This window comes from Ochotona princeps, chromosome 6 (genome assembly GCF_030435755.1).
Source record: "Ochotona princeps isolate mOchPri1 chromosome 6, mOchPri1.hap1, whole genome shotgun sequence".
In the NCBI taxonomy this organism is placed as follows: Eukaryota; Metazoa; Chordata; class Mammalia; order Lagomorpha; family Ochotonidae; genus Ochotona; species Ochotona princeps.
The window spans coordinates 63,393,126-63,401,351 of NC_080837.1; positions in this window are offsets into that span (position 1 = coordinate 63,393,126).

Below are 8,226 nucleotides of genomic sequence, written 5' to 3' on the forward strand. Positions count from 1 at the left end.
CCTGGGAAAGCAGTCGAGGACGGCCCAAAGCTTTGGAACCCTGCACTGGCATGGGAGACCCAGAAGGAAGTTCCTGGCTCCTGGCTTCGGATTGGCACAAGTCTGGTCGTTGCGCTCACTTGGGGTGTGAATCACTGGACGGAAGATCTTCCTCTCTGTCTCTCCTCCTCTCTGTCTCTCCTCCTCTCTATGTATCTGACTTTCCAATAAAAATAAATAAATCTTTATTTAAAAAAAAAAGAATTCAGAAGAGGAGAAGCAGCATGTTCCCAGCTGAAGAGAAAGTTTTTACAGGACCCTGTAGTAGAATGAAGCAGGACTTGTTCCAGGAACTAAAGCAAAACCACTTGGCTACAATACAGACCACAAAGAAAGGGTAGAAAGAAACCAAGCTGGAGCTGGACCAGATTATGTAGACGCTTGCACAACAAGAGTTCAAGATTTCATTCTTTGTTCCAAGAAAATTAAAAGTTATTTATATATTGTTATAAAGGAGTAACAAGATTGAAGATGGTTCCAACTGTAAAGAAAACACACTGTAGGCAAAAACAAAATAAGAAATGAAGTTGGGAAGTGCCTTCAGTTGCCTAGAGTAAGAAGGGGTATAGTAAACAAGAGTGACAGTCAAGAGGACGCAGCAATACAGCCCACTTCAAAAGACATTGAAGGATGACTACCACTTATGTAAGTGGAAGTATGAAGTATCTGTCCATCTGTCACAGGCTTAATGTCCTCCAGGTTCATTTATGTTGTCTCAAAGGACACAATTCACCTGTTTTTCATTTTTTAAGAGATGAACCTCATTCCAATGTATGTGTATGTCACATTTTCTTTGTCCATTAATTTGCATTGATTACAAGTGGTTTCCATGTCCTGGTTATTAAGAAAATGCTACAGCAAACATGGAAGTACAATTATAGTTTTGAGATCTTGATTTCAGAATTATTACATTCCAGATTATGACAATTTTGTACATATTCCAGATATAACAATGGATGTCAGGAGCTGGGGGAGAAGGTAAAGGGAAATTGCAGTCCAAGAAGTATAAATTTCAAACTAGGTGAATGAGTTCTGAAACTCTGCAGTGCAACACAGTGGCCATAGTCTGTATATTATTAGTATTAGTATATTATATATTAGTATATTATATTAATATTAATATAGTATATTATATTAATATACTATATTAATATATTATATTAGTATTAGTATATTATTACATACTTCAAGAGGACAAATTTCATATTAAGTGCTCATGGTATGTTATTTGGCCAAATTGTGTCATTTTGTACTTTTGTTGCAAAGGAGGCTGTGAAAGATCTTACATGACATGTAGAAAGGTGCCACCATAAAAGCTCCAAGTTGATCTGTTCAACTGCTGGATCTGAGGGAGGAAGCTGACCTACTTGCACCCAAAACTCCTGTTCTGATCGCACAAAGAGGGGTAGTGGTGGTTGCGGGCGGTTGGATCGGGATGATGTGTATGGAAAGAACAGTCCACGCAGCAGGATGCTTTGTTTGCTCTTCCTCACTCCTCACAGGGAGAAAAACACACTTCCCTTTGAGTAGATGTGATGGAGAGTCTGTGAGAACTCCGGTGCTGCAAAAGGAACACAACCCCAGACAACCTGGAGAAAAACTCACCTGCTGTGGAGACAACAGGACCAAATGTTCTAAATACCCGGACAACTAACAAATGGCATCTTCTAATGTGGAAGGATGCTGAGGGGGTGGCATCTGAGCCACACTCTAGTTTAAGACTTATCAAAGGTATTGTAATCCCCTGTTTTGTTTTGTTTCTTGTGGCCATGACTCAAGAAGTATGACAGTGAACTACAGGGAGATTTAGCCAAGACAGGAAAAAGGTTTGGCCCTTTTTTCCCTTCTCCCATTTTGCAAAGAGATGAAATGTCTAAAGCTGGGGAAGATCTCTCGAGACCATGAGGTAGCAAGCACAGGCACAGAAAACCAGCATGCTGAGAACCATTAGGGAGAAAAGCCGAAAGACTGGAGCTCTTTATGAGCTTATTAAACCCCTACTCCAACCCTCCAAGAGGATTCACTTAGACTTCTTTGTGCAGAAAATAAACACACATTTGTTGAAGTTCCATGTGGTCATGTTTTCTGCTACTATTAAAATCAAAACTAACATATGGCTCTTCTTTTTGGGCCATTTTGTTGCTCTGGCCTTCAGAAAACCATCATCTTCATAACAATGCCATTATAAAGTTCATTTCTGAAGGGAAATATTGAAGTGAAATATAGTGAGGGACAAAGCAAACATTTCTGGTTAACCTGGACTTCTCCATGCACCATTTACATGAAGAATATCCAGAGATCAACCATCCCCCTTCACGATGAAGGTGACCAGGTCTAAGTTCCTTCAGACTCTGTTCTAACCACTGGCTTCAGGTTAACAGTAGTGGAAACTGTTAAATTAAATGGAAATTGTTAAATTAAGGAACTACATTTCCCAGGCTCCGCTTCCTCATATAGTTCTGTGATAAGCTGGCCAACAGTTTGTATGAGATGTCAAAGACCAAAGTAAACCATCTACCATCACACTCAGTATGTAATATATACTCTGAGATGGATAGATGCAGATGTAGCCAGCATGTTCCATCTCATCATTAATCTCCTCTGTTCTGCATGCAAATCTTCCTCCCATATGTGATACTATTAACCCCACACCCATCACCAGATGTGTGGCTACAGACCTACCAGAGGCAAGGAAGGACTTGACACAGATCATTCATATGTGGTTCCCCTCTGTGATTCCACTTTGGTTGTTGGACATGCCTGGATTTGCAGATGGTCAATTAGTGTAGTCATTATGGAAAGGAGTATGGAGGTTTTTCAAAATGTCATTTCTTTTCTTATGCCACAACGCCCTTTCCAGATCTTCAACAGCTCCATAGATATGTAAGATCCAATTCCTGTAACAAATGCTTTATCTCATAACACACATAGAGATTCTGTTTCCCTAAATAATATTATAAGCTCTGCTACTCCATTCCTTTCTACTCCATTCCACAGGTGAAAAAAAAAATCCCATTCTGAACTGATTCTTCAGATCAGGTGGTGAGTAGTGATATTATTACCACCCTATTACAGTTCATTAACCAGAATGAACATGTGTCCCCCAATTCCAGTTTCAGCTTCCCTCCTGTGATAGTGGCAAGCCTGCTGATTGCCTTACTAGGGGACCAATTAAACAAGCACTTTTCTCGGTGACAAACATTAGCTTTCCTTAAAGACAAATAAGTCTCCGTGTAGAAGAAAGAACATTACCCCGAGAACAGGGTTCTGGCTTGCATGCAGAGATAAGGGAAGCCTGTTTTAGATCAGAAACACGGGGGTTTTATTCAGAGAGGCTGAGGCCAGGCAGCTGCACAAGAGGGACACAGCTGCATCCTGTTTCCCAGGTAATGGCCCAGTTCAGGTTGTTATCACTGGACATTAGACTGTCTCCCTGATGCAGAGGTTGGGGAAGGGCAGTTCTTCCCTCCACAAAGTGTAAAATAATAACTGAAAACACTAGAGGTGAAGTGATAAAGGTAGCTGGAGAGCTTTAAATCTCAGACTATCATTGGAAATGTTTTTTAGTCAGCCATATGTCTTTGCTTAAGTTCACTTATGGCCAGGTTTCTCATGTTATACTCATTGCCTTTTTCAATGTGTTACTTGGGTATGTGCCTTTATTTTAAATTTATAGCAAACATTGGACCTTTGGGCAAATATTTTCTAAGGCTGTTTTTTGATGGTTTTCACCTGATATTGTTACTGAGAGTGATCTATATAATTATTTTTAATTATTTTAACTTTTCCTTCACTTCTCTTATACTTCCTCTCCAAAAATTCCAAAGGGCCTCTCAGAATATACAGTTAGATCTCCAGAGATTATATAGGTGTGGCTAACTTATGGACCTGAAGTCCCAAGGATTGCCTCTACAGCCCACTTTCCCAGAGGCCCAGAGGAAGAATAGCAAGCTAGGTACCAGGGTGCTATCTCTCCTTCTTGCCTCCCTGTGGCCATAACAATGGAAAGAGTTTCTCTAGCCTCCATGCTACGCTTGCTGGGATCCACAGACACTTCCACCCGGAACTGTTTTAAAGGCTGAGTCTGAAGATCAACACCTGCCATGAGAACACATCATGCATACATCTGCTGACTACCTTCTACCATGGAAGACATCTCTGCACAGAACTCAAGCCACTTCCAAAAGGACTGTTGATAAGTGACATTTCTCCCTTACAGATGGAGCCTTAAGCTCCTTCCAGCTTTCCTGAAGATGGTTCTGTATACACTGTAATTTGTACTAGTGCATTGTTACCAACTGTCTTAATTGTTACTTGATGCCTGGTACTTTTGGTGTCTTGAGAAGGTCCTCATATGTAATGTTAGCTGTAAATTTGCCTGAACTATGGTATGATGCTGCTACTGTTTATACTTTGGAATTGTATTCAACAACTTTGTCCATGCTTTGTGGGTTATCTTTTGGTTTCACTGCATTTGTTACCCTTATTGGACCTCTTACAGTTGGTGCAATAGTTCATAGGAAAGTATTGATAAAGATTTAGGGGCTAAGATTAATGCATTAGAAGAGGCAGTGATTTATATTGGCAATGAAATTCAACACTTAAAACCAGGTTTGGTACCACTTGCCATAGTATTTATAAGTGGATCTGTGTCACTCCTCTTCCTTATAATGCCTCGCATATCACTTGGAGTGATGTTAAAACTCATCTCCAAGGTGTTTGGAATGACACATCTACCAGCCTTAGCATTCAGGAATTACATGTCCAGATTTCTGCCATCTCTCACTCTCACCTTCAGGCTCTCTCTGCGGGAGGCGTTACTAATCAATTCTTAAAATCTTTTCATCCTTTATTTCTGACAAGACCTTTCACTCGCTCTCTATAATTTAGGTATCGCACTAATTATTCTTTTTGTATTATTTTTTGGCCCAGTCATCTTCAGATGTTTGAGCTCCATGATTCAAGCTACTCGCACAGAACTCCGCACCCCCAACTTAATATAAAAGAAAGGGGGAGATGCCGGGGTCCGTGTGATGGATGTAGAAAAACAGGAAGGTGTGAGAAACATTGCTTCCATTGCAGGCAAGGCCGCGAAGGAACTCCCCACCGAGCAGGGCTCCGGCGGGACGTTGTTTTGATCACCTGAATGCAGCCTGCTTTCCATTGCCGGACTTCCCCACTGAGTTTTCAGTGATCTGCCTAGGCACTGTCTGCCCCTGCGGAGTTAACAGTTGATGTATGGTATCTGTGCGAGCTTGGAAGTTGATGTTACTGATATTCGCCTTTAGCATAAAGGTTTTTATCTACTGCTGCTACAGCTGCCACCATTGCTATGTTAATCAAAGGTGTCCCATCCCCAGGTGGCGGGGACTTGTTCACAGCCTTTCCTCTCCCATTGACGATATGCTAATCAAGGGTGCTAACTTCCCAGGTATAGGGGAAACCCATTCTTTCTCTCTCTCTTTGATCTTTTGGGTCCTGCCTCCGGACACATTCCTCCCTTAGCTGATTCAAGAGGTATGTGTTACTGGTTGAGCTTTCCTTAGGTGAGACAAACGGCAGAATTATCTTTAGCAACACCCATTTGATCATGACGTAAAAAGTCTGAGCTAGAGTTTGACTGACTGTATAAATAAAGCGGACGGCTTTATTGCATAGTCCACTATTATCATGGAATCCTAATGATCCGTCTCTTTCTTTCTGCGCCTCGTCCACGCACCCTTCCCGAGTTCCGAAACCCAGGCTGGAGCTGGACTCCGGCAGGTGACAAACATTAGCTTTCCTTAAAGACAAATAAGTCTCCGTGTAGAAGAAAGAACATTACCCCGAGAACAGGGTTCTGGCTTGCATGCAGAGATAAGGGAAGCCTGTTTTAGATCAGAAACACGGGGGTTTTATTCAGAGAGGCTGAGGCCAGGCAGCTGCACAAGAGGGACACAGCTGCATCCTGTTTCCCAGGTAATGGCCCAGTTCAGGTTGTTATCACTGGACATTAGACTGTCTCCCTGATGCAGAGGTTGGGGAAGGGCAGTTCTTCCCTCCACAAAGTGTAAAATAATAACTGAAAACACTAGAGGTGAAGTGATAAAGGTAGCTGGAGAGCACAGGAGCCTATATTTCAGCCAAGCCCTAAAGCAGGTAGAACCTCTATTGGCAAGTGAGAAGTCATTTTCGTATTTGAGTGTCCCTCACAATCAAAATACGTTCCATGTTCGAAGCTACATATTAAAAGAATAAAAGGTCGACTTTAATTCTTCAAAGTGGCACTTGACAAGGAAGCAGGAAAAAGAAGAGTTTTCATAGAGATTCCGTAAAATATCCTCCTTGTTTCTGTTAGCAATATTTCTGCTTGTGAGTTTATAAACAATCAGAATCCAATGAATGAAATCCACACTCATTTTTATAAAAGAGCAAATGTTAGCACTGAAACCTCACCACACCATTTTTCTAAACCAAGGTTGAGAATTGTCATTTCTACCTTTCATTCCTCAAATTTTCAAAGCTGTACAAATGTGACCTTGATTTCATAAGATAAAGAATATCATCAAAGACCCTCTACTCCATAGTCTTTTTCAAAAACAAAAAAATGATAATTTCTTAAAAAGCTAATATTTAAATTTTGGTTCCCTTAAATACTGGTAACATTTTATGATGTAAACTAGATAATACAATTCAGCTAGAAAAGTAACTTTTACACCCTGCAAACCCTTCTTAAGCTGCTGAAACATTGCCATAGAAGGTCAAATCCTTGGTAAACTCCAGAGAGCAAGACTGTTCATAAAGTTCAAGTCAGAATGGGTAAATGAATATATTTGCCATTTAAGAAATATGAGCCTGAAGTGGGTGGAAGCAGCTGAATTACAACTTGGAAAAGTCATTCACATGTACCCAGTCTGAATGTAAGTCAGCAAATTCACATGTGAGGTAAAAATTGTTTCCACTTCTTAAAAATCAGTGTACTTTTTGGTCAGCAGAAAATTCAAAGTGACACAGTCTTGGTGCTCCTAGACACGCTTTAAGGGTTGAGTCCAGGGTTTCAAGGTTTTCCCTAACAATTTACAAGGAAAACCACTCTAGTTATTAGCCTCTGGTCAAACAGGTCTTGCCTGTGAGTTGGTTTTCATGACTTAAGTCCAACAGCCCTCTATATCTTCCTTGCCTCGAATGAGACATGAGGGCCTGCTAATGTTAAAAGTCCAGCACCCAAGGTGCAGCATTCCTGCTTGCGCATGCGCCCCTCTGTGCCCTGGCTACCTCTTTGCATGAGCAGTACACCCCACTGGCCAAGTCCCATACATCTTCTCCTTTTACTCTCAGATGGTGTTCCCACACTCATTTCACCTCCTCCAGGCCACTCTGCCTCTCCACTCAAACCTTCTCAGCCTTATTTTTAACAAAATCCTTTGGACGCTGATTAAACCCAGAGCGTACATCACTACCTAAAGAGGTCCCTCCCCCTAAGCTCTTCCATACCCTCCACCTTCACATCCTTATCTGCTGTTTTTGTTTATGTGTTTTAGAATTCTCATTGTTTCCTTGTTTCCCTTTACTTACACGGAGATAATTCTAATTTCCATTCAGACTCTTCAAAAATGGGGACGCTGCCTTTGTGGTAAAGGTTGCAAAAACAGGGTGGAGCTATGGTTAAATGTAATGAGTAGGCACAACCATAAAAGCACAGCGGTTTTAGCTTGTTTAAGTGATTCAATTGAGTAATGCATTGGACTTTGCTTGCTTGCTTCTAAGCAATCTCAGATATTTGTATTTGAATTGTAGAGCCTTCCCAATACATCCCCTGTTCATTTCTCTAGATACATCTCCCATTTTATTTACACAAGTATAAAAAGTACCCACATGTTCTGCTAAATGATATTTGCTCTCCACAAAGTACTACTGAATAGCTATTGAAGAAAAACTTCAGCCATCAACAAAAGTTTTTACCAGTCTTCCTGGCAAAATTTCTTAGGGAAATATTTTTATATTTATTTTTTATTTTATGATACAATTGCTTAAGCTCAGGGATTTCACTTGCCCTTTCTCCAAAAATCCCTTCCCCATATCCCCCCTGGTTTCCCCCATATTGAAACAATAATATTAAGTTCTAGGGAAATTTTAATCATCAAACCTTCATGTTCATTTCATATCTGTCTAGTACATTGGATAAAAGTGGAGCAGACAGTTGTATTT